Source organism: Saccostrea cucullata, unplaced genomic scaffold (genome assembly GCF_032062105.1).
Source record: "Saccostrea cucullata isolate Sc308-1 unplaced genomic scaffold, CSIRO_AGI_Scuc_v1 ctg575, whole genome shotgun sequence".
In the NCBI taxonomy this organism is placed as follows: Eukaryota; Metazoa; Mollusca; class Bivalvia; order Ostreida; family Ostreidae; genus Saccostrea; species Saccostrea cuccullata.
The window spans coordinates 387,056-415,017 of record NW_026932050.1 but is presented as its reverse complement, the minus strand read 5'-3'; the positions used below and the strand labels follow the sequence as shown (position 1 = coordinate 415,017).

Below are 27,962 nucleotides of genomic sequence, written 5' to 3'. Positions count from 1 at the left end.
ATTTTGGAAGAGGCATTCTTGCTCATCATAACCATATACTTAGTTTATTTAATACATGTACCCAGGAGCAGAGAAGATTTTAATAGAAATAATGCATTTTCACTATATAATCAATAGAGCCCCGCCCTAGCACACGAACCCCTGAAGATTTTCAATATTATCAATAGAGTCCCAGCCTAACACTGGAACCCCTGATCCTGGGGCCATAAAATTCACAATTTTGAAAGAGACACTCTTGCTCATCATTACTATACACTTAGTTTATTTAATACCCAGGAGCAAATAGACAATTTCGGTGATAACGTTTTCATGACATATGATAGGGTGTTTATTTTGACACAATATGCCATAAATAATGACATTTCACACATAGAGACACCGAAAGCGAGGAACCACAATTCTATTCTTTGACTTTGCTTGTTATGACCTTATATGGAGCGTAAAATAAAACAAATCATTGATTTTTATCATTTTATTAAAACTTGCATTTCCTGACAATAAAATATCAGCTGCCACAAATATGTAGCTATGAACAGTGTTTTTGGACAAATTATTTCTGGTTTACCTTACTAGTTGTAATGTGCACTATGTGGTTTCCATGGCACTGAGTGATAAATCCATAAGGTGCATTATAAGTCATATTTCAGTAACTTGATTTTTAGTTCATTTACAGAATACTGTATATACTAAAATGAGGATTTTCTCATTTTATATTATGTGTATGACATGTATTGTTATTTTTTTAATACTTATATATAATCAAGTGTACTTACCACAGTTCAAATGATGTAAACTTAGGTGTAAGGTCATCTCCTCTCAAGGTCCCTTTGTTCCCCATCGTATCAATGTCAATAATAAAACACTTTTCACTGACAGAAATTGATATCTAATTATTAACAGGTAAATTTAAAATGTAAAATATTGTCCTTCATTACAAATACCTTTTATATTACTTTTAAAATATAAATTTAATTTATAAATACACATCAAACGAAAGATCATATTTATATGTTCTCAAATATGTCTTGGATGTTCTAAATGAATATCAATTTACAGGACTGTTAAATGCAGGGGAGGGGAACTTTTTTCTGAGACAGTATATATATTTTATTATAGGAAACGTTTATTTAGATGCTGATCCCCCATACACTTTGTTTGCTGTAAGGTCAAGATCTGGTTAATTACAAGATTTTAAAGAAGTACCAATAAAAAGAGTAAGGTCCAACTCAAACCCCAACCCCCTAATGTAGACTTCTGAAATAGCATTTTCATTGGGATGATATTACATGTATATGCACATGGATTGTTTTGGTATTCATAATTGTAAACAGCTTTACTTTTGTTTCTTTTGTGCTTTCTAAACAAAGTTCGTTTTTCTTTAACTTTGTTTTCTCTGTCAGGCAATTGTACTTACTGTAAACCAACTTTTATTCGCGACGACTTTATTTCGCGATTTACCAGCGATAAACTAGTTCGCGACGATTAATGTTCGCGATCAAGACTCTTTTTGGATCTGTTGTTAATAGACACATACACTTTAAGGACAGGTTCGCGGCGATAAATATTCGCGATCACGAGGCTCTCGCGAACTTCACGAAAATTTCTCGCACGCGAATAAAAGTTGGTTTACAGTAAATATCCTGCATCTCCTTCAAGAAAATGTACTAAAATTCAGAAACATTAAATTCCGGTGCATTTCATGATTAATTCCACAAAATCTTATCTCCACAGATTAACTTATCAGTAAAAAGATGCCAAGAAGACAACTTTAATACAAGTAATTAGCCGGCACGTTGATTTGCCCAAATGGAAACAAATGGATCCAAATGAAAACACAATGGAGCCAAATGGTAATCAAATGGAATATCAAATGGAATGTATTGTTACTCTTTTAAAATAATGAAATGAATTTATTATTCATTTATTTCCAACAATATTATATACGAATTACTTTTGTAGTTTTCTATATATTGGCTAAATTATCTGGATGGATGGGGGCATGGTCTCTCCCCATACACCCACCTACTACCCCACCCTACCATACAACAATGGCAACTGTGTACATGTACTTCAATTTTGTGCTCAATGATGTGCAAAAGTTATAACAAACAGAAAACAAAAAAATACGATAATAGATATATTGAATATTCCATTTGGGTCCATTGTTTTACCATTTGGGTAAATTGACGCACCGGTAATTAGGTGCTGAGGAGACAACTTACCAGTAATTAGGTGCTGAGAAGACAGTTATACATTTTCCATCGTGAGAGACCTCATATCCCTCTGGCTTAACCTCGTGACTTCGTATAACGTACTCCAAATTATTCCGTTCCAGAAACTTCCTCGTGACGTCAGGTCCAAACATGGTTCCCACCCCACGCTTACTCTCGGCCCGACCAGACATTGGTTGAGGATCGGATTACAAAAGCTCACACATTAAACCTGATAAATACAAGTTCTGTTAAATCTAAAGGTCAACATGTTATGGGATGCATACTTGCATCTGTGTTACCTGTGGGAAACATACCTGATTCAGGTGGTTGTCTGTTTCTGTCAATTTTCCTGAGATCATCCAGAGTCACATTGTCATCTTTAAACAAACCACCGTGCATAACCTACATTCACAAACAACAAATAACTGAAGAAACTGTAAGAAATCTTACCCTTCATCTTGATTAATTTTCAGGATGCAATGAACATTTGTGCTGGGTATAAACTACCAAAGCCTCCTTGTAAATGATTCCTTTTTTTCTGATAGTGACCTTGAACTTGGGCAGCTGACATTGAATCAGTTTCTTATCATATTATCAGTTACTATGCATTCTTTCTTAGTACTAGTATTTTTTTCATTCCGGAGAGACATTTTGAAACCAGGATTTAAATCTAAACTGGTTTGTGGGGATGGATCTTACAGGAGAAATTATGTTTTAATAGAAATAAAGATTCTAAACTCAACATTTCTTCAGTTTGTAAATTCATGAGTAGAGGGTGCCAGTGAAATTAAGAATTATTGAACCCCAACAAAATATAATAATCGCCAACATAGATGTTGTGTGACTGTTTTGTGATCGGGCTCGGTATACGAGTTCATCCCGCGCAAAGCGCCATATTGTCATGCTTTGTACCTGTGTCTGAGTGAATAAAGTTTACTACAGTTTACACGCGTTAGTCGTGGATTCTCTCCAACCGTGGCGTGGTGGCAGCGATTTCGACTCTACGTCTCCGGAAATAATCAAAGAGGACCCTCGTGTGAAGTAATTTTACACGCACCTGACAACGTGTTTACCTTGACAAGCATGGCCAGTACACACAGAGCACCCAAACAATGGTGTTTTTCTAAAACTGAAACTGTGAATTCATTTGAAAACTGGAAACAAAATTTAATCTCTTCGTTATCCCTTGATCCAAATTTTTCTGCATTTTTATCTCATGACGCAAAATGGGACAAGAAGTCGAAGGCTAACCCGAATCGTGACTTTACAGACGACGAAGACCCGATTCCAGAGAACAAGCGCCTAACAGCACAGCAAAAGTCAGCCACGCTAGATCTATGCTTGGTCAAATTGCAAACTACTGTCCTGTGATTTCACGTAATGTAATAGTGAAAAACTCAACTTCCTTAGAACAAATATGGCAGTCCATAAGGTTGCACATTGGCTTCCAGTCATCAGGCACCCATTTCTTGGATCTTAATGACATTACTCTGCGCCCTGATGAACGTCCAGAAGATCTGTATCAGAGAATGTTAGCCTTCATTGATGACAACCTGTTAAAGAAAGAAGGCGGCATCACACACCATGGTGCAAACATTGAAGAGGACGAGGAACTGTCACCAACAGTTGAAAACCTGATTGTTCTGACCTGGCTACGTTTGATAAACACCTCATTGCCACAACTTGTGAAGCAGCGTTATGGCACAGAGCTTAGAGTGCGTACACTAGCATCTATAAAACCTGAAATATCTCAGGCTCTCCCATCACTACTCGAGGAGATCCGCAACAATGAAGATGCCAGATCGTTCCGCACATTCACTCAGCCTCATAAGGATATCCGTACTTCTTATAATCAAAAACCACTCATTAAGACTCAGAACCGTTCCTGTCCCTTATGTAAGCAGGCAAAACGCACAAGTACGCATTTCCTCAGCGAGTGCCGTTTTCTACCAGACAGCGACCGCAAATACATGGCCAAAGCGAGACAGATCCTCAGTATCCTTGACACAGATCAGCACACAGATTCTGACATTGACAACCCTGCTGAGGCACCCTATGCTGAGCCTACAGTTAGTTTAGTTAGCAATAATGTGTCAATTCGACAGTCACCCTATTTAGATGTCTTCTTTCAACATTCTCACGTACGTCTCACAATTGACTCTGGAGCTACAGGGAACATGATAAGAGCATTAACTGTGACCAAATTGAATGGAAAAGTCAGTCCCACCAACCAGTCAGCTCATCAGGCAGATGGCTCTTCACCTTTGAAGGTTGTGGGGGAAACAAAATTGCACTTCTCCAGAGATTCCCACTTATTTTACTTTGAAGGACTAGTGATCGAGAATCTTGACGTCGATGTTCTTGCGGGCATTCCTTTTATGGAAGCTAATGACATTGCCGTTCGACCTTCTAAGCGTCAGGTTTTGATAGGAAACAGCACTGTATATACTTACGGATCGGTAGCAGCTACTGATAAAACCATCCAAAACAACACCAAAGCACATGCTCTTCGTACTGTAGCCTCCAGGACTGTGTGGCCAGGGGACTACCTAGAGTTAGACATTCCAGAGTCAGTACTCCACCATGATGGTTTGCTCGCCATTCAGCCTCACCTACCTGGACCTCTTGTCACTCCCTCCATTTTACACAGTGTTGGGAATAAGATTCGCATTGAGAACACTAGCAGTGACCCAATAACAATTCGTAAGCATGAACACCTCTGTGATATTCGACAGGTTTATGTTCCCTCCACTGACCCAGTGCCTTCTGTGCAGAGTGATACGTACACTAGTTTGAAGAGTGAATCCAGACATTCCACACCATTTTCTTCACTAGTTACACTTGACCCTGATGGCATTCTCCCCTCAGAGATCGTTCAAGCTTTCAAGGACACTCTTGCCGAAAATGACACAGATTTTAGTCCAGTTTCGGAGGGGTATAATGGATATGCTGGACCCTTTAAGGCCGAGGTCAATATTGGACCTGTCATGCCCCCAGAGAGGAAGGGTCGCCTGCCTCAATACTCTCGTAATCAACTTGAGTTACTTCAAACCCAATTCAATGAGCTAGAAGCTATGGGTGTATTCAAGAAACCCGAAGATGTGGGGATCACGGTTGAGTATCTAAACCCCTCATTTCTTGTCAAGAAAGGTTCCGGTGGATTTCGTCTCGTGACTGCCTTCTCCGAAGTGGCCCGCTACTGCAAGCCTCAACCCTCCTTGATGCCAAATGTTGAATCGATACTTAGAAAAATTGGCCGGTGGAAGTACCTTGCCGTGACAGACCTTACAAAAGCATTCTACCAAATCCCTCTCGCTAAAGGTTCAATGAAGTATTGTGGCGTTGTCTCACCTTTTCGTGGCATCCGAGTATACACCCGCTCAGCCATGGGAATGCCAGGATCTGAGACGGCCTTGGAGGAGCTTACATGCCATGTTTTAGGGACCTGCTTGAAGAGGGCATAGTCGTCAAGCTAGCTGATGATCTTTATTGTGGTGCAGACACGCCAAGTCAGCTCGTCATTAACTTTTCTAGGGTTCTTGCTGCTTTGAACAGATGCAATCTCAAATTGTCAGCCTCAAAAACGGTTATAGCGCCCCGTAGAACAACAATTTTGGGATGGATTTGGGAACAAGGAACTCTTAGCGCTAGCCCGCACCGTATAGCAACTTTAGCATCCTGTGAATTGCCTCCCAAAGTTAAAGCCATGCGTAGCTTTCTTGGTGCCTATAAAGTTCTGTCCCGAGTAATACCAGGCTGCTCCTCATTACTTGCTCCTATGGAAGAAAGTATCGCAGGGTTAGATTCCAAAGACACCATTTCTTGGTCTGATGATTTGATTCATGCCTTTCATCTTGCCCAGCAAGCCCTAAGGGATACTAAATCCATTCACATACCCCACCCACAGGACTGATGGTGCTCTGCGCAAGCCTGGCATTGGTGCCACTTTGTACGTTTCACGAGGTGACAACAAACTTCTTCTTGCAGGATTCTTCAGTGCAAAACTGCGCAAGTGCCAAGTATCATGGCGTCCATTGAGATAGAGGCATTGTCAATTGGTACTGCTGTCAAACACTACAGTCCTTACATAGTTCAGTCCTTAGGGCCCTGTTGTATCCTCACAGACAGTAAACCGTGTGTCATGGCGTATGACAAACTTTGCCGTGGAGAGTTTTCCACCAGTCCCCGTGTGTACACATTCTTGTCAACAGTAAGCAGGTACCAGGTTTCCGTTCGTCATGTTGCAAGGTCAGCCATCCTACCTTCAGATCACTCAAGCCGCAACGCCCCCGAATGCATAGAGCCTAACTGCCAAATCTGCTCATTTGTCTCACAGTCTATGGACTCTGTTGTCCGTAACACATCTGTTTCGGATATCCTAGATGGTTCCTCAAAGTTACCGTTCACAACGAGATCCGCATGGTTAGCGATACAACCAGAGTGCTCTGACTTGAGAAGGACTTGCGCCCACCTTCGCCAGGGTACCCGTCCATCACGGAAAGCGACAAACATTAAAGACATTAAACGTTATCTCAATGTTGCCACTATAGCATCAGATGGGTTGCTAGTGGTAAAGTGCAATGACCCATTCGTACCGTCAAAGGAATTAATCATAATCCCTAGATCATTAGTACATGGACTACTTACGTCAATCCATATACAGCTTTCCCACCCCAGTGCCAACCAGATGAAAACAGTCATGAAACGATTCTTTTATGCATTGGATATGGACAAAGCCATTGACAATATCACTTCAGCATGCTCACAGTGTTCCGCACTTCAGAAGGTTCCGCATTTTGTTATTGAACAGACCACATCAGATCCTCCTGAGACCATAGGCAGTACATTTGCAGCTGACGTCATGAAACGTGAAAAGCAGCTAATCTTTATTATGCGTGAGTGCATTTCCTCTTACACCACTGCAAGAATCATCGAGGACGAGAGAGCTGAAACACTTCGTACTGCAATTATCCAGTCCTGCATAGAGCTCAGACCAATGGATGGACCCTTTACAGTTGTTCGTACTGACCCAGCCCCAGGATTCCAAGCCCTTGTTAAGGACAAGATGCTTCAGTCTCACCGTATATCAGTTGAACTTGGACGCTTTAAGAATACCAATAAGAACCCTATTGCTGAGCGTGCAGTCCAAGAAATTCGTGAGCACATACTGAAGATTGATCCCACAGCACGAGCAGTTTCCACTCTTTTATTGTCACTAGCTGTCGCATCCGTCAACAGTACTATTCGACAGAGTGGATTATCTGCAAGAGAATTGCTAACCCAAAGGGACCAGTTTACCAACCGTCAGTTGCCCATATCAGATCGAGATTGTATTTTACAGAAACATCTATCTCGCATTGCCAATCATCCAAGCAGTGAAAAGTCTAAGGCTCCTCATCAGAATTACCCGCCCAGTCCCACCGTTGAAGTGGGGGACCTAGTATACCTGTTTTGCGATAGGAATAAGTCGAAAGCCCGGAATCGTTATCTTGTCGTGTCTACTGATGGAGAGTGGTGTCAGATAAGGAAATTTGTGGGTAATCAGTTAAGACAGTCATCATACAAGGTGAAAAAGTCAGAGTGCTATCGTGTTCCGTCCCCATCTCATGACCAGTCATATGCCTCTGATTCTGATTCTGAAGAGGAAGTGCTCGGTGAGACCTTACACCATCCCAGAGACAATAATCGCTTCTAGTCCTTACAGCATTCCTCCAACTCCGTTAGAGATTATGTCTCCTCTGCCTGATATTTCATCACTCGCGGACAATACTTCAGACTCTGAGATACCGGAGAGTACATCTGATCCTTTAGAAAGCCCACCATCTGCTGAGTCAACAGGCAAATCTCCGACTCGACCCCGTCGTACTATACGTCTACCAAGTCGGTTCCAGGATTTCGAAATGTGACTGGTGTACTGTATTAGTGTTTTGTTTCAGTCATTTATTGTGTATAGTTAATACTTATTTGTGCTAGGGGCAGAATAATCCCCAAGTAGTCAGAAGATAGTCTGTCTCATGATGACTACATTGCATTGTTTTTCTTTTTATAAGTTTATAAGATTTTTTATGGTCAATTAAGCTTTACCATGAGTTACTTTGTCTAGTCTTACTTCATCTTGAAGTCAGAGGATTTGATCATAATTTTTTATTGTGTTATTATGTTTCTTAAATGTCATTCCTTTATTGTTTAATCACACCTTAGTATTTAGAGAAAAAGAGAAGTTGCGCCAACATAGATGTTGTGTGACTGTTTTGTGATCGGGCTCGGTTCATCCCGCGCAAGGCGCCATATTGTCATGCTTTGTACCTGTGTCTGAGTGAATAAAGTTTACTACAGTTTACACGCGTTAGTCGTGGATTCTCTCCAACCGTGGCGAATTCCATAGAAGCCCCAATGTTGTACACAGCATAGGAATGACCCCAAGTACAATTTTTTATATTTTTAAGTGACCTTAGATTGACACGATTTCATGAGAAGTTATAAGCAAGTTTTGTGTTGTGCCCCTATGTTGTAACTGGTTATGCAGTGTAGACTTACCAGTATTTTGTTGTTTATACAGTGAGCTAATGGTAGCCAGTTAAATATATATCTCTGTATTATGTTGTCACTGATTATGTAGACTTACTAATATTTTGTTGTTTATACAGTGAGCTAATGGTGACCAGTTAAATATATATCTCTGTATTATGTTGTCACTGATTATGTAGACTTACTAATATTTTGTTGTTTATACAGTGAGCTAATGGTGACCAGTTAAATATATATCTCTGTATTATGTTGTCACTGATTATGTAGACTTACTAATATTTTGTTGTTTATACAGTGAGCTAATGGTGACCAGTTAAATATATATCTCTGTATTATGTTGTCACTGATTATGTAGACTTACTAATATTTTGTTGTTTATACAGTGAGCTAATGGTGACCAGTTAAATATATATCTCTGTATTATGTTGTCACTGATTATGTAGACTTACTAATATTTTGTTGTTTATACAGTGAGCTAATGGTGACCAGTTAAATATATATCTCTGTATTATGTTGACACTGATTATGTAGACTTACTAATATTTTGTTGTTTATACAGTGTGCTAATGGTAACCAGTTAAATATATATCTCTGTATAATGTTGTCACAGATTATGTAGACTTACTAATATTTTGTTGTTTATACAGTGAGCTAATTGTAACCAGTTAAATATATATCTCTGTATTATGTTGTCACTGATTATGTAGACTTACTAATATTTTGTTGTTTATACAGTGAGCTAATGGTGACCAGTTAAATATATATCTCTGTATTATGTTGTCACTGATTATGTAGACTTACTAATATTTTGTTGTTTATACAGTGAGCTAATGGTGACCAGTTAAATATATATCTCTGTATTATGTTGTCACTGATTATGTAGACTTACTAATATTTTGTTGTTTATACAGTGAGCTAATGGTGACCAGTTAAATATATATCTCTGTATTATGTTGTCACTGATTATGTAGACTTACTAATATTTTGTTGTTTATACAGTGAGCTAATGGTGACCAGTTAAATATATATCTCTGTATTATGTTGTCACTGATTATGTAGACTTACTAATATTTTGTTGTTTATACAGTGAGCTAATGGTGACCAGTTAAATATATATCTCTGTATTATGTTGACACTGATTATGTAGACTTACTAATATTTTGTTGTTTATACAGTGTGCTAATGGTAACCAGTTAAATATATATCTCTGTATAATGTTGTCACAGATTATGTAGACTTACTAATATTTTGTTGTTTATACAGTGAGCTAATTGTAACCAGTTAAATATATATCTCTGTATTATGTTGTCACTGATTATGTAGACTTACTAATATTTTGTTGTTTATACAGTGAGCTAATTGTAACCAGTTAAATATATATCTCTGTATTACGAGTATGTTGTCACTGATAATGTAGACTTACTAAAATTTTGTTGTTTATACAGTGAGCTAATGGTAACCACTGATTATGTAGTCTTACTAATATTTTGTTGTTTATACAGTGTACTAATGGTAACCAGTTAAATATATATCTCTGTATTATGTTGTCACTGATTATGTAGACTTACTAATATTTTGTTGTTTATACAGTGAGCTAACGTTTTTAAGCCAATTTTATGTAAATAGTTTCTTTTACAAATGTTGGATAACTTTTTAACGACGTAGACGAATTAGTCAGGAATTTCAAAATGTTAAGATGAGGTAAAATCAAAACTATTGATATAAAAAATTCAGTATGTCTTCTCGTTAGATTTTTTGTTAAATAATTTCAAAGTTTGCTCTTTTTATTACTAAATTGTTGCGTTTTTGGCGTTATTTATGTGTACAACGTCATATGTTGAACGTAGTAACGTTTACAGTACGAGTATAAATATCTTGACATTTGGATTATGTAGGATTTAAAAGGTGATATAGATGCAGCATTTGATTTTATTCATCATGTATCTTATTGCGGGGACATATTAGGAAGACTAGCATCTTGTTTTCACTAGTATTGTGAAATTCATATTCTGAGATCACAAAATCAGGTTGAATGGTTTATACATTCCTCGTGCATGAGAATTAACATGTAGCGAAAACGCAAGTGATAAAATATTAGTTCCTGTATTTTTAGGAAATTCATGGTCAATAGGATTTCAGGCTTAACACATAAATTTGATCACTTTATTCTAGAACGGCAATGAAAAAACGATACTGAGGAAATTAGCGGGGGAGGGGGGGTGGTAAACCTGCAATGTTCTTTTTTACTGGTCGCAAGCTTGTATATAGCCCTAACTCTCAAACAATTGTTAATTTTGAATTCTATTAATCAAATTTCCCTACGCAAAATGTAAAACACTTGCAATTAGCTTTTACACTTGGAGCTTCTTTTATAAAATATAGATAAAATGATACTTGTAAGTTTTTTTACAGTTCATATAGGTCTAACAGTCCAAGTGTTTGTATAAATTTGGGACGGTTTTCAATGTATTCCAAAATTTGTTAGCCAGCAAAACAAGGAGACTAAACCAGATTTAAAAAAAAATACATAATAAACTAACCAAATAATTATAATAATGATTACGATAAGAAAAAAACACACAGGAAAATACATGTAATTAAACTTAAACCGTTTTTTAGTGTTGGGGATGGATTCCATCCTGAAAATTATACGTATTCAGACACGAATCCAGAAATTTTTTCCAGGGGGGGGGTCCACCCCAGTCAAAAAAAAAATCCAATCCCAGAAATTTCTTCACAGGTAAAAAAAAAAAAACAAAAAAAAAAACTCCTCGCCCAAATTGGGTTAATCGTCAAAAACCTATTTCGTGGGGGGGGGGGGGGGGAGTGGTGACTTCTATTGCCTCAAATCTTTCACTTTTCATACCAATTTCACACATATTCCCGTTTACCAGGGGGGTCCATGGTAACTTTTTTCTTGTTTTAGTAAATACATTTTTGAACCTGATAAATTCCAGGGGGGGTCCTGACCCCCCCCCCTAGATCCGCGCATGGTATTATATTTACCCCGGATGTGATTGGCAATCATTATGCAATACGCATGTTTCCCTGAGTTTCATATAACGTGCGCACATATACAACCTCTCAAACTTTCCGCCAAGAAATTTTATTAATGATAACTCTTTTTGCATACCATATATAGCTCTTACGCTGAATTATTCTGATTTACTTTTAGCAGTTTAATGACACTTACAATAGAAATTATTATTCCTTTTATTTGGTATTGTATTTCATTTCTTCTAAGACATTACATAATATCACATCAAAATTAAGACGGAAATTCAGTTATATTATGTACGAGGTTTACGTACAGTAGCATGAACTTCGTATAAATCTACTTGATTCTTACAGTCTTGGAGTCATTTGCAGAGAATTAAACGGGAAACAACGCAACGTTGCCTTTGTGACATCATTGACGTCATAATCAAATGTGCACAAAACAACCGCTCGAATCGTCGAAATTGTGTACCAAAATTGATGACAAAAGCAAACCCGCGACCTACCTTAAATATATATCTCTGTATTATGTTGTCACTGATTATGTAGACTTACTAATATTTTGTTGTTTATACAGTGAGCTAATGGTAACCAGTTAAATATATATCTCTGTATTATGTTGTCACTGATTATGTAGACTTACTAATATTTTGTTGTTTATACAGTGTACTAATGGTAGCCAGTTAAATATATATCTCTGTATTATGTTGTAACTGATTATGTAGACTTACTAATATTTTGTTGTTTATACAGTGTACTAATGGTAACCAATTAAATATCTCTGTATTATGTTGTAACTGATTATGTAGACTTACTAATATTTTGTTGTTTATACAGTGAGCTAATGGTAGCCAGTTAAATATATATCTCTGTATTATGTTGTCACAGATTATGTAGACTTACTAATATTTTGTTGTTTATACAGTGTTCTAATGGTAGCCAGTTAAATATATATCTCTGTATTATGTTGTCACTGATAATGTAGACTTACTAATATTTTGTTGTTTATACAGTGTGCTAATGGTAGCCAGTTAAATATATATCTCTGTATTATGTTGTCACTGATTATGTAGACTTACTAATATTTTGTTGTTTATACAGTGTACTAATGGTAACCAGTTAAATATATATCTCTGTATTATGTTGTCACTGATTATGTAGACTTACTAATATTTTGTTGTTTATACAGTGTACTAATGGTAACCAGTTAAATATATATCTCTGTATTATGTTGTCACTGATTATGTAGACTTACTAATATTTTGTTGTTTATACAGTGTACTAATGGTAACCAGTTAAATATATATCTCTGTATTATGTTGTCACTGATTATGTAGACTTTGTTGTTTATACAGTGAGCTAATGGTAACCAGTTAAATATATATCTCTGTATTATGTTGTCACCGGTTATGTAGACTTACCAATATTTTGTTGTTTATACAGTGTACTAATTCCCGTTTACCAGGGGGTCCATGGTAACTTTTTTCTTGTTTTAGTAAATACATTTTTGAACCTGATAAATTCCAGGGGGGGTCCTGACCCCCCCCCCCCTCTAGATCCGCGCATGGTATTATATTTACCCCGGATGTGATTGGCAATCATTATGCAATACGCATGTTCCCCTGAGTTTCATATAACGTGCGCACATATACAACCTCTCAAACTTTCCGCCAAGAAATTTTATTAATGATAACTCTTTTTGCATACCATATATAGCTCTTACGCTGAATTATTCTGATTTACTTTTAGCAGTTTAGTGACACTTACAATAGAAATTATTATTCCTTTTATTTGGTATTGTATTTCATTTCTTCTAAGACATTACATAATATCACATTAAAAATTAAGACGGAAATTCAGTTATATTATGTACGAGGTTTACGTACAGTAGCATGAACTTCGTATAAATCTACTTGATTCTTACAGTCTTGGAGTCATTTGCAGAGAATTAAACGGGAAACAACGCAACGTTCCCTTTGTGACATCATTGACGTCATAATCAAATGTGCACAAAACAACCGCTCGAACCGTCGAAATTGCGTACCAAAATTGATGACAAAAGCAAACCCGCGACCTACCTTAAATATATATCTCTGTATTATGTTGTCACTGATTATGTAGACTTACTAATATTTTGTTGTTTATACAGTGTGCTAATGGTAACCAGTTAAATATATATCTCTGTATTATGTTGTCACTGATTATGTAGACTTACTAATATTTTGTTGTTTATACAGTGTGCTAATGGTAACCAGTTAAATATATATCTCTGTATTATGTTGTCACTGATTATGTAGACTTACTAATATTTTGTTGCTAATACAGTGTACTAATGCTAGCCAGTTAAATATATATCTCTGTATTATGTTGTCACTGATAATGTAGACTTACTAATATTTTGTTGTTTATACAGTGAGCTAATGGTAACCAGTTAAATATATATCTCTGTATAATGTTGTCACTTATTATGTTGACTTTGTTGTTTATACAGTGTACTAATGCTAGCCAGTTAAATATATATCTCTGTATTATGTTGTCACTGATTATGTAGACTTACTAATATTTTGTTGTTTATACAGTGTGCTAATGGTAACCAGTTAAATATATATCTCTGTATTATGTTGTCACTGATTATGTAGACTTACTAATATTTTGTTGTTTATACAGTGTGCTAATGGTAACCAGTTAAATATATATCTCTGTATTATGTTGTCACTGATTATGTAGACTTACTAATATTTTGTTGCTAATACAGTGTACTAATGCTAGCCAGTTAAATATATATCTCTGTATTATGTTGTCACTGATAATGTAGACTTACTAATATTTTGTTGTTTATACAGTGAGCTAATGGTAACCAGTTAAATATATATCTCTGTATTATGTTGTCACTGATTATGTAGACTTACTAATATTTTGTTGTTTTTACACTGTACTAATGGTAACCAGTTAAATATATATCTCTGTATTATGTTGTCACTGATTATGTAGACTTACTAATATTTTGTTGTTTATACAGTGTACTAATGGAAACTAGTTAAATATATATCTCTGTATTACGTTGTCACTGATTATGTAGACTTACTAATATTTTGTTGTTTATACAGTGTGCTAATGGTAACCAGTTAAATATATATCTCTGTATTATGTTGTCACTGATTATGTAGACTTACTAATATTTTGTTGTTTATACAGTGTGCTAATGGTAGCCAGTTAAATATATATCTCTGTATTATGTTGTCACTGATAATGTAGACTTACTAATATTTTGTTGTTTATACAGTGAGCTAATGGTAACCAGTTAAATATATATCTATGTGTTATGTTGTCACTGATTATGTAGACTTACTAATATTTTGTTGTTTATACAGTAAGCTAATGGTAACCAGTTAAATATATATCTCTGTATTATGTTGTCATTGATAATGTTGACTTACTAATATTTTGTTGTTTATACAGTGAGCTAATGGTAACCAGTTAAATATATATCTCTGTATTATGTTGTCACTGATTATGTAGACTTACTAATATTTTGTTGTTTTTACAGTGAGTTAATGCTAACCAGTTAAATATATATCTCTGTATTATGTTGTCACTGATAATGTAGACTTACTAATATTTTGTTGTTTTTACAGTGAGCTAATGGTAAGCAGTTAAATATATATCTCTGTATTATGTTGTCACTGATTATGTAGACTTACTAATATTTTGTTGTTTATACAGTGTACTAATTCCCGTTTACCAGGGGGTCCATGGTAACTTTTTTCTTGTTTTAGTAAATACATTTTTGAACCTGATAAATTCCAGGGGGGGTCCTGACCCCCCCCCCCCCCTCTAGATCCGCGCATGGTATTATATTTACCCCGGATGTGATTGGCAATCATTATGCAATACGCATGTTCCCCTGAGTTTCATATAACGTGCGCACATATACAACCTCTCAAACTTTCCGCCAAGAAATTTTAGTAATGATAACTCTTTTTGCATACCATATATAGCTCTTACGCTGAATTATTCTGATTTACTTTTAGCAGTTTAGTGACACTTACAATAGAAATTATTATTCCTTTTATTTGGTATTGTATTTCATTTCTTCTAAGACATTACATAATATCACATTAAAAATTAAGACGGAAATTCAGTTATATTATGTACGAGGTTTACGTACAGTAGCATGAACTTCGTATAAATCTACTTGATTCTTACAGTCTTGGAGTCATTTGCAGAGAATTAAACGGGAAACAACGCAACGTTGCCTTTGTGACATCATTGACGTCATAATCAAATGTGCACAAAACAACCGCTCGAACCGTCGAAATTGCGTACCAAAATTGATGACAAAAGCAAACCCGCGACCTACCTTAAATATATATCTCTGTATTATGTTGTCACTGATTATGTAGACTTACTAATATTTTGTTGTTTATACAGTGTGCTAATGGTAGCCAGTTAAATATATATCTCTGTATTATGTTGTCACTGATTATGTAGACTTACTAATATTTTGTTGTTTATACAGTGTTCTAATGGTAGCCAGTTAAATATATATCTCTGTATTATGTTGTCACTGATAATGTAGACTTACTAATATTTTGTTGTTTATACAGTGACCTAATGGTAACCAGTTAAATATATATCTCTGTATTATGTTGTCACTGATTATGTAGACTTACTAATATTTTGTTGTTTATACAGTGAGCTAACGTTTTTAAGCCAATTTTATGTAAATAGTTTCTTTTACAAATGTTGGATAACTTTTTAACGACGTAGACGAATTAGTCAGGAATTTCAAAATGTTAAGATGAGGTAAAATCAAAACTATTGATATAAAAAATTCAGTATGTCTTCTCGTTAGATTTTTTGTTAAATAATTTCAAAGTTTGCTCTTTTTATTACTAAATTGTTGCGTTTTTGGCGTTATTTATGTGTACAACGTCATATGTTGAACGTAGTAACGTTTACAGTACGAGTATAAATATCTTGACATTTGGATTATGTAGGATTTAAAAGGTGATATAGATGCAGCATTTGATTTTATTCATCATGTATCTTATTGCGGGGACATATTAGGAAGACTAGCATCTTGTTTTCACTAGTATTGTGAAATTCATATTCTGAGATCACAAAATCAGGTTGAATGGTTTATACATTCCTCGTGCATGAGAATTAACATGTAGCGAAAACGCAAGTGATAAAATATTAGTTCCTGTATTTTTAGGAAATTCATGGTCAATAGGATTTCAGGCTTAACACATAAATTTGATCACTTTATTCTAGAACGGCAATGAAAAAACGATACTGAGGAAATTAGCGGGGGAGGGGGGGTGGTAAACCTGCAATGTTCTTTTTTACTGGTCGCAAGCTTGTATATAGCCCTAACTCTCAAACAATTGTTAATTTTGAATTCTATTAATCAAATTTCCCTACGCAAAATGTAAAACACTTGCAATTAGCTTTTACACTTGGAGCTTCTTTTATAAAATATAGATAAAATGATACTTGTAAGTTTTTTTACAGTTCATATAGGTCTAACAGTCCAAGTGTTTGTATAAATTTGGGACGGTTTTCAATGTATTCCAAAATTTGTTAGCCAGCAAAACAAGGAGACTAAACCAGATTTAAAAAAAAATACATAATAAACTAACCAAATAATTATAATAATGATTACGATAAGAAAAAAACACACAGGAAAATACATGTAATTAAACTTAAACCGTTTTTTAGTGTTGGGGATGGATTCCATCCTGAAAATTATACGTATTCAGACACGAATCCAGAAATTTTTTCCAGGGGGGGGGTCCACCCCAGTCAAAAAAAAAATCCAATCCCAGAAATTTCTTCACAGGTAAAAAAAAAAAAACAAAAAAAAAAACTCCTCGCCCAAACGTCAAAAACCTATTTCGTGGGGGGGGGGGGGGGGGGAGGGGAGTGGTGACTTCTATTGCCTCAAATCTTTCACTTTTCATACCAATTTCACACATATTCCCGTTTACCAGGGGGGTCCATGGTAACTTTTTTCTTGTTTTAGTAAATACATTTTTGAACCTGATAAATTCCAGGGGGGGTCCTGACCCCCCCCCCCCTCTAGATCCGCGCATGGTATTATATTTACCCCGGATGTGATTGGCAATCATTATGCAATACGCATGTTTCCCTGAGTTTCATATAACGTGCGCACATATACAACCTCTCAAACTTTCCGCCAAGAAATTTTATTAATGATAACTCTTTTTGCATACCATATATAGCTCTTACGCTGAATTATTCTGATTTACTTTTAGCAGTTTAATGACACTTACAATAGAAATTATTATTCCTTTTATTTGGTATTGTATTTCATTTCTTCTAAGACATTACATAATATCACATCAAAATTAAGACGGAAATTCAGTTATATTATGTACGAGGTTTACGTACAGTAGCATGAACTTCGTATAAATCTACTTGATTCTTACAGTCTTGGAGTCATTTGCAGAGAATTAAACGGGAAACAACGCAACGTTGCCTTTGTGACATCATTGACGTCATAATCAAATGTGCACAAAACAACCGCTCGAATCGTCGAAATTGTGTACCAAAATTGATGACAAAAGCAAACCCGCGACCTACCTTAAATATATATCTCTGTATTATGTTGTCACTGATTATGTAGACTTACTAATATTTTGTTGTTTATACAGTGAGCTAATGGTAACCAGTTAAATATATATCTCTGTATTATGTTGTCACTGATTATGTAGACTTACTAATATTTTGTTGTTTATACAGTGAGCTGTTTATACAGTGAGCTAATGGTGACCAGTTAAATATATATCTCTGTATTATGTTGTCACTGATAATGTAGACTTACTAATATTTTGTTGTTTATACAGTGTACTAATGCTAGCCAGTTAAATATATATCTCTGTATTATGTTGTCACTGATTATGTAGACTTACTAATATTTTGTTGTTTATACAGTGTTCTAATGGTAGCCAGTTAAATATATATCTCTGTATAATGTTGTCACTTATTATGTTGACTTACTAATATTTTGTTGTTTATACAGTGTACTAATGGTAACCAATTAAATATCTCTGTATTATGTTGTCACTGATAATGTAGACTTACTAATATTTTGTTGTTTATACAGTGAGCTAATGGTAACCAGTTAAATATATATCTCTGTATTACGTTGTCACTCATTATGTAGACTTACTAATATTTTGTTGTTTATACAGTGAGCTAATGGTAACCAGTTAAATATATATCTCTGTATTATGTTGTCACCGGTTATGTAGACTTACCAATATTTTGTTGTTTATACAGTGTACTAATTCCCGTTTACCAGGGGGTCCATGGTAACTTTTTTCTTGTTTTAGTAAATACATTTTTGAACCTGATAAATTCCAGGGGGGGTCCTGACCCCCCCCCCCTCTAGATCCGCGCATGGTATTATATTTACCCCGGATGTGATTGGCAATCATTATGCAATACGCATGTTCCCCTGAGTTTCATATAACGTGCGCACATATACAACCTCTCAAACTTTCCGCCAAGAAATTTTATTAATGATAACTCTTTTTGCATACCATATATAGCTCTTACGCTGAATTATTCTGATTTACTTTTAGCAGTTAAGTGACACTTACAATAGAAATTATTATTCCTTTTATTTGGTATTGTATTTCATTTCTTCTAAGACATTACATAATATCACATTAAAAATTAAGACGGAAATTCAGTTATATTATGTACGAGGTTTACGTACAGTAGCATGAACTTCGTATAAATCTACTTGATTCTTACAGTCTTGGAGTCATTTGCAGAGAATTAAACGGGAAACAACGCAACGTTGCCTTTGTGACATCATTGACGTCATAATCAAATGTGCACAAAACAACCGCTCGAACCGTCGAAATTGCGTACCAAAATTGATGACAAAAGCAAACCCGCGACCTACCTTAAATATATATCTCTGTATTATGTTGTCACTGATTATGTAGACTTACTAATATTTTGTTGTTTATACAGTGTGCTAATGGTAACCAGTTAAATATATATCTCTGTATTATGTTGTCACTGATTATGTAGACTTACTAATATTTTGTTGTTTATACAGTGTACTAATGGTAACCAGTTAAATATATATCTCTGTATAATGTTGTCACTTATTATGTTGACTTACTAATATTTTGTTGTTTATACAGTGAGCTAATGGTAACCAGTTAAATATATATCTCTGTATTATGTTGTCACTGATTATGTAGACTTACTAATATTTTGTTGTTTTTACACTGTACTAATGGTAGCCAGTTAAATATATATCTCTGTATTATGTTGTCACTGATTATGTAGACTTACTAATATTTTGTTGTTTATACAGTGTACTAATGGTAACCAGTTAAATATATATCTCTGTATAATGTTGTCACTTATTATGTTGACTTACTAATATTTTGTTGTTTATACAGTGAGCTAATGGTAACCAGTTAAATATATATCTCTGTATTATGTTGTCACTGATTATGTAGACTTACTAATATTTTGTTGTTATTACACTGTACTAATGGTAACCAGTTAAATATATATCTCTGTATTATGTTGTCACTGATTATGTAGACTTACTAATATTTTGTTGTTTATACAGTGTACTAATGGAAACTAGTTAAATATATATCTCTGTATTACGTTGTCACTGATTATGTAGACTTACTAATATTTTGTTGTTTATACAGTGTGCTAATGGTAACCAGTTAAATATATATCTCTGTATTATGTTGTCACTGATTATGTAGACTTACTAATATTTTGTTGTTTATACAGTGTGCTAATGGTAGCCAGTTAAATATATATCTCTGTATTATGTTGTCACTGATAATGTAGACTTACTAATATTTTGTTGTTTATACAGTGAGCTAATGGTAACCAGTTAAATATATATCTATGTGTTATGTTGTCACTGATTATGTAGACTTACTAATATTTTGTTGTTTATACAGTAAGCTAATGGTAACCAGTTAAATATATATCTCTGTATTATGTTGTCATTGATAATGTTGACTTACTAATATTTTGTTGTTTATACAGTGAGCTAATGGTAACCAGTTAAATATATATCTCTGTATTATGTTGTCACTGATTATGTAGACTTACTAATATTTTGTTGTTTTTACAGTGAGTTAATGCTAACCAGTTAAATATATATCTCTGTATAATGTTGTCACTGATAATGTAGACTTACTAATATTTTGTTGTTTTTACAGTGAGCTAATGGTAAGCAGTTAAATATATATCTCTGTATTATGTTGTCACTGATTATGTAGACTTACTAATATTTTGTTGTTTATACAGTGTACTAATTCCCGTTTACCAGGGGGTCCATGGTAACTTTTTTCTTGTTTTAGTAAATACATTTTTGAACCTGATAAATTCCAGGGGGGGTCCTGACCCCCCCCCCCCCTCTAGATCCGCGCATGGTATTATATTTACCCCGGATGTGATTGGCAATCATTATGCAATACGCATGTTCCCCTGAGTTTCATATAACGTGCGCACATATACAACCTCTCAAACTTTCCGCCAAGAAATTTTATTAATGATAACTCTTTTTGCATACCATATATAGCTCTTACGCTGAATTATTCTGATTTACTTTTAGCAGTTTAGTGACACTTACAATAGAAATTATTATTCCTTTTATTTGGTATTGTATTTCATTTCTTCTAAGACATTACATAATATCACATTAAAAATTAAGACGGAAATTCAGTTATATTATGTACGAGGTTTACGTACAGTAGCATGAACTTCGTATAAATCTACTTGATTCTTACAGTCTTGGAGTCATTTGCAGAGAATTAAACGGGAAACAACGCAACGTTGCCTTTGTGACATCATTGACGTCATAATCAAATGTGCACAAAACAACCGCTCGAACCGTCGAAATTGCGTACCAAAATTGATGACAAAAGCAAACCCGCGACCTACCTTAAATATATATCTCTGTATTATGTTGTCACTGATTATGTAGACTTACTAATATTTTGTTGTTTATACAGTGTTCTAATGGTAACCAGTTAAATATATATCTCTGTATTATGTTGTCACTGATTATGTAGACTTACTAATATTTTGTTGTTTATACAGTGTTCTAATGGTAGCCAGTTAAATATATATCTCTGTATTATGTTGTCACTGATAATGTAGACTTACTAATATTTTGTTGTTTATACAGTGACCTAATGGTAACCAGTTAAATATATATCTCTGTATTATGTTGTCACTGATTTTGTAGACTTATTAATATTTTGTTGTTTATACAGTGAGCTAATGGTAACCAGTTAAATATATATCTATGTGTTATGTTGTCACTGATTATGTAGACTTACTAATATTTTGTTGTTTATACAGTGAGCTAATGGTAACCAGTTAAATATATATCTCTGTATTATGTTGTCATTGATAATGTTGACTTACAAATATTTTGTTGTTTATACAGTGAGCTAATGGTAACCAGTTAAATATATATCTCTGTATTATGTTGTCACTGATTATGTAGACTTACTAATATTTTGTTGTTTTTACAGTGAGTTAATGCTAACCAGTTAAATATATATCTCTGTATTATGTTGTCACTGATAATGTAGACTTACTAATATTTTGTTGTTTTTACAGTGAGCTAATGGTAAGCAGTTAAATATATATCTCTGTATTATGTTGTCACTGATTATGTAGACTTACTAATATTTTGTTGTTTATACAGTGTGCAAATGGTAACCAGTTAAATATATATCTCTGTATTATGATGTCACTGATTATGTAGACTTACTAATATTTTGTTGTTTATACAGTGAGCTAATGGTAACCAGTTAAATATATATCTCTGTATTATGTTGTCACTGATTATGTAGACTTACTAATATTTTGTTGTTTATACAGTGTGCTAATGGTAGCCAGTTAAATATATATCTCTGTATTATGTTGTCACTGATTATGTAGACTTACTAATATTTTGTTGTTTATACAGTGAGCTAATGGTAACCAGTTAAATATATATCTCTGTATTATGTTGTCACTGATAATGTAGACTTACTAATATTTTGTTGTTTTTACAGTGTGCAAATGGTAACCAGTTCAATATATATCTGTATATTATGTTGTCACTGATAATGTAGACTTACTAATATTTTGTTGTTTATACAGTGTACTAATGGTAACCAGTTAAATAAATATCTCTGTATTATGTTGTCACTGATTATGTAGACTTACTAATATTTTGTTGTTTATACAATGTGCTAATGGTGACCAGTTAAATATATATCTCTGTATTATATTGTCACTGATTATGTAGACTTACTAATATTTTGTTGTTTATACAGTGTACTAATGGTAGCCAGTTAAATAAATATCTCTGTATTATGTTGTCACTGATAATGTAGACTTACTAATATTTTGTTGTTTATACAGTGTTCTAATGGTAACCAGTTAAATATATATCTCTGTATTATGTTGTCACTGATTATGTAGACTTACTAATATTTTGTTGTTTATACGGTGTACTAATGGTAGCCAGTTAAATATATATCTCTGTATTATGTTGTCACTGATTATGTAGACTTACTAATATTTTGTTGTTTATACAATGTGCTAATGGTGACCAGTTAAATATATATCTCTGTATTATGTTGTCACTGATTATGTAGACTTACTAATATTTTGTTGTTTATACAGTGTGCTAATGGTAACCAGTTAAATATATATCTCTGTATTATGTTGTCACTGATTATGTAGACTTACTAATATTTTGTTGTTTATACAGTGTGCTAATGGTAGCCAGTTAAATATATATCTCTGTATTATGTTGTCACTGATTATGTAGACTTACTAATATTTTGTTGTTTATACAGTGAGCTAATGGTGACCAGTTAAATAAATATCTCTGTATTATGTTGTCACTGATAATGTAGACTTACTAATATTTTGTTGTTTATACAGTGTTCTAATGGTAACCAGTTAAATAAATATCTCTGTATTATGTTGTCACTGATTATGTAGACTTACTAATATTTTGTTGTTTATACAGTGTGCTAATGGTAACCAGTTAAATATATATCTCTGTATTATGTTGTCACTGATTATGTAGACTTACTAATATTTTGTTGTTTATACAGTGTACTAATGGTAACCAGTTAAATATATATCTCTGTATTATGTTGTCACAGATTATGTAGCCTTTACTAATATTTTGTTGTTTATACAGTGTGCTGATGGTAACCAGTTAAATATATATCTCTGTATTATGTTGACACTGATTATGTAGACTTACTAATATTTTGTTGTTTATACAGTGTACTAATGGTAACCAGTTAAATATATATCTCTGTATTATGTTGTCACTGATAATGTAGACTTACCAAAATTTTGTTGTTTATACAGTGTTCTAATGGTAACCAGTTAAATAAATATCTCTGTATTATGTTGTCACTGATTATGTAGACTTACTAATATTTTGTTGTTTATACAGTGAGCTAATGGTAACCAGTTAAATATATATCTCTCTATTATGTTGCCACTGATAATGTAGACTTACTAATATTTTGTTGTTTATACAGTGTTCTAATGGTAACCAGTTAAATAAATATCTCTGTATTATGTTGTCACTGATTATGTAGACTTACTAATATCTTGTTGTTTATACAGTGTTCTAATGGTAACCAGTTAAATATATTTATGTATTATGTTGTCACTGATTATGTAGACTTACTAATATCTTGTTGTTTATACAGTGTTCTAATGGTAACCAGTTAAATAAATATCTCTGTATTATGTTGTCACTGATTATGTAGACTTACTAATATCTTGTTGTTTATACAGTGTTCTAATGGTAACCAGTTAAATAAATATCTCTGTATTATGTTGTCACTGATTATGTAGACTTACTAATATTTTGTTGTTTATACAGTGTACTAATGGTAACCAGTTAAGTATATATCTCTGTATTATGTTGTCACTGATAATGTAGACTTACTAATATTTTGTTGTTTATACAGTGTTCTAATGGTAACCAGTTAAATAAATATCTCTGTATTATGTTGTCACTGATTATGTAGACTTACTAATATCTTGTTGTTTGTACAGTGTTCTAATGGTAACCAGTTAAATAAATATCTCTGTATTATGTTGTCACTGATTATGTAGACTTACTAATATTTTGTTGTTTATACAGTGAGCTAATGGTAACCAGTTAAATATATATCTCTGTATTATGTTGTCACTGATAATGTAGACTTCCTAAAATTTTGTTGTTTATACAGTGAGCTAATGGTAGCCAGTTAAATATATATCTCTGTATCATGTTGTCACTGATTATGTAGACTTACTAATATTTTGTTGTTTATACAGTGTGCTAGTGGTAGCCAGTTAAATATATATTTCTGTATCATGTTGTCACTGATTCTGTAGACTTACTAATATTTTGTTGTTTATACAGTGTACTAATGGTAGCCAGTTAAATATATATCTCTGTATTATGTTGTCACTGATTATGTAGACTTAATAATATTTTGTTGTTTATACAGTGTACTAATGGTAACCAGTTAAACATATATCTCTGTATTATGTTGTCACTGATTATGTAGACTTACTAATATTTTGTTGCTAATACAGTGTGCTAATGGTAACCAGTTAAATATATATCTCTGTATTATGTTGTCACTGATTATGTAGACTTACTAATATTTTGTTGTTTATACAGTGTGCTAATGGTAACCAGTTAAATATATATCTCTGTATAATGTTGTCACTGATTATGTAGACTTACTAATATTTTGTTGTTTATACAGTGTGCTAATGGTAACCAGTTAAATATATATCTCTGTATTATGTTGTCACTGATTATGTAGACTTACTAATATTTTGTTGTTTATACAGTGTGCTAATGGTAACCAGTTAAATATATATCTCTGTATTATGTTGTCACTGATTATGTAGACTTACTAATATTTTGTTGTTTATACAGTGTGCTAATGGTAACCAGTTAAATATATATCTCTGTATTATGTTGTCACTGATTATGTAGACTTACTAATATTTTGTTGTTTATACACTGTACTAATGGTAGCCAGTTAAATATATATCTCTGTATTATGTTGTCACTGATTATGTAGACTTACTAATATTTTGTTGTTTATACAGTGTACTAATGGTAGCCAGTTAAATATATATCTCTGTATTATGTTGTCACTGATTATGTAGACTTACTAATATTTTGTTGTTTATACAGTGTACTAATGGTAACCAGTTAAATATATATCTCTGTATTATGTTGTCACTGATAATGTAGACTTACTAATATTTTGTTGTTTATACAGTGTGCTAATGGTAACCAGTTAAATATATATCTCTGTATTATGTTGTCACTGATTATGTAGACTTACTAATATTTTGTTGTTTATACAGTGTGCTAATGGTAACCAGTTAAATATATATCTCTGTATAATGTTGTCACTGATTATGTAGACTTACTAATATTTTGTTGTTTATACAGTGTGCTAATGGTAACCAGTTAAATATATATCTCTGTATTATGTTGTCACTGATTATGTAGACTTACTAATATTTTGTTGTTTATACACTGTACTAATGGTAACCAGTTAAATATATATCTCTGTATTATGTTGTCACTGATTATGTAGACTTACTAATATTTTGTTGTTTATACAGTGACCTAATGGTAACCAGTTAAATATATATCTCTGTATAATGTTGTCACTGATTATGTAGACGTACTAATATTTTGTTGTTTATACAGTGTGCTAATGGTAACCAGTTAAATATATATCTCTGTATAATGTTGTCACTGATTATGTAGACTTACCAATATTTTGTTGTTTATACAGTGAGCTAATGGTAACCAGTTAAATATATATCTCTGTATTATGTTGTCACTGATTATGTAGACTTACTAATATTTTGTTGTTTATACAGTGTACTAATGGTAGCCAGTTAAATATATATCTCTGTATTATGTTGTCACTGATTATGTAGACTTACTAATATTTTGTTGTTTATACAGTGTACTAATGGTAGCCAGTTAAATATATATCTCTGTATTATGTTGTCACTGATTATGTAGACTTACTAATATTTTGTTGTTTATACAGTGTACTAATGGTAACCAGTTAAATATATATCTCTGTATTATGTTGTCACTGATAATGTAGACTTACTAATATTTTGTTGCTAATACAGTGTGCTAATGGTAGCCAGTTCAATATATATCTCTGTATTATGTTGTCACTGATTATGTAGACTTACTAATATTTTGTTGTTTATACAGTGTACTAATGGTAACCAGTTAAATATATATCTCTGTATTATGTTGTCACTGATTATGTAGACTTACTAATATTTTGTTGTTTATACAGTGTACTAATGGTAACTAGTTAAATATATATCTCTGTATTACGTTGTCACTGATTATGTAGACTTACTAATATTTTGTTGTTTATACAGTGTTCTAATGGTAACCAGTTAAATATATATCTCTGTATTATGTTGTCACTGATTATGTAGACTTACTAATATTTTGTTGCTAATACAGTGTGCTAATGGTAACCAGTTAAATATATATCTCTGTATTATGTTGTCACTGATTATGTAGACTTACTAATATTTTGTTGTTTATACAGTGTACTAATGTTAGCCAGTTATATATCTCTGTATTATGTTGTCACTGATAATGTAGAAATCATCTTTGAGCTTAAAGCTTACCTCTGGCCATGAAAAAATGATTGGGAAATAAAAGCTTACCTCTGGCCATGAAGAAATGGTTGGGAAATAAAAGCTTACCTCTAGCCATGAAGAAATGATTGGGAAATAAAAGCTTAAAACAAAACAAGACAATGACACACTCAACCGAGAAGGACCCTCGATCAACAAAGTCACCGTTAAATAACTCAATACAGTCAAGGGTAGAATAATCAAAAGCTTCTAGATTATATCTTAATTGAAAACTATTTGCAATAATGTTGTAATAATACAGGTATAAATATCAATATATCAATCTGATAAAAAACTGGAATTTATGAGGGTTGATCTTTGTATCAATAGAGTAATGAACCATCAATATCTAAATCTGGTGAAACTGAATTTTCTGTCTAGAAGGTTCTGGATTATAAATTACATCTATATGTAGTTTGTAAGATATTCTCATTAATTATTACTGATATCATAAAGGATACA

General features: G+C 33.4%; 1 protein-coding gene across 1 annotated transcript in view; it reads right to left on the bottom strand.

Moving 5' to 3' along the window:
- Positions 1 to 461: 461 nt before the first annotated feature.
- Positions 462 to 27,962, bottom strand: part of LOC134234356 (serine/threonine-protein phosphatase 5-like) — a 124,581-nt gene continuing 97,080 nt past the window's right edge. The window contains exon 15 of the transcript XR_009985165.1: positions 462 to 565. The gene's annotated coding sequence lies outside the window, so the exon portion shown is untranslated. The remainder of the gene's footprint in view (positions 566 to 27,962) is intronic.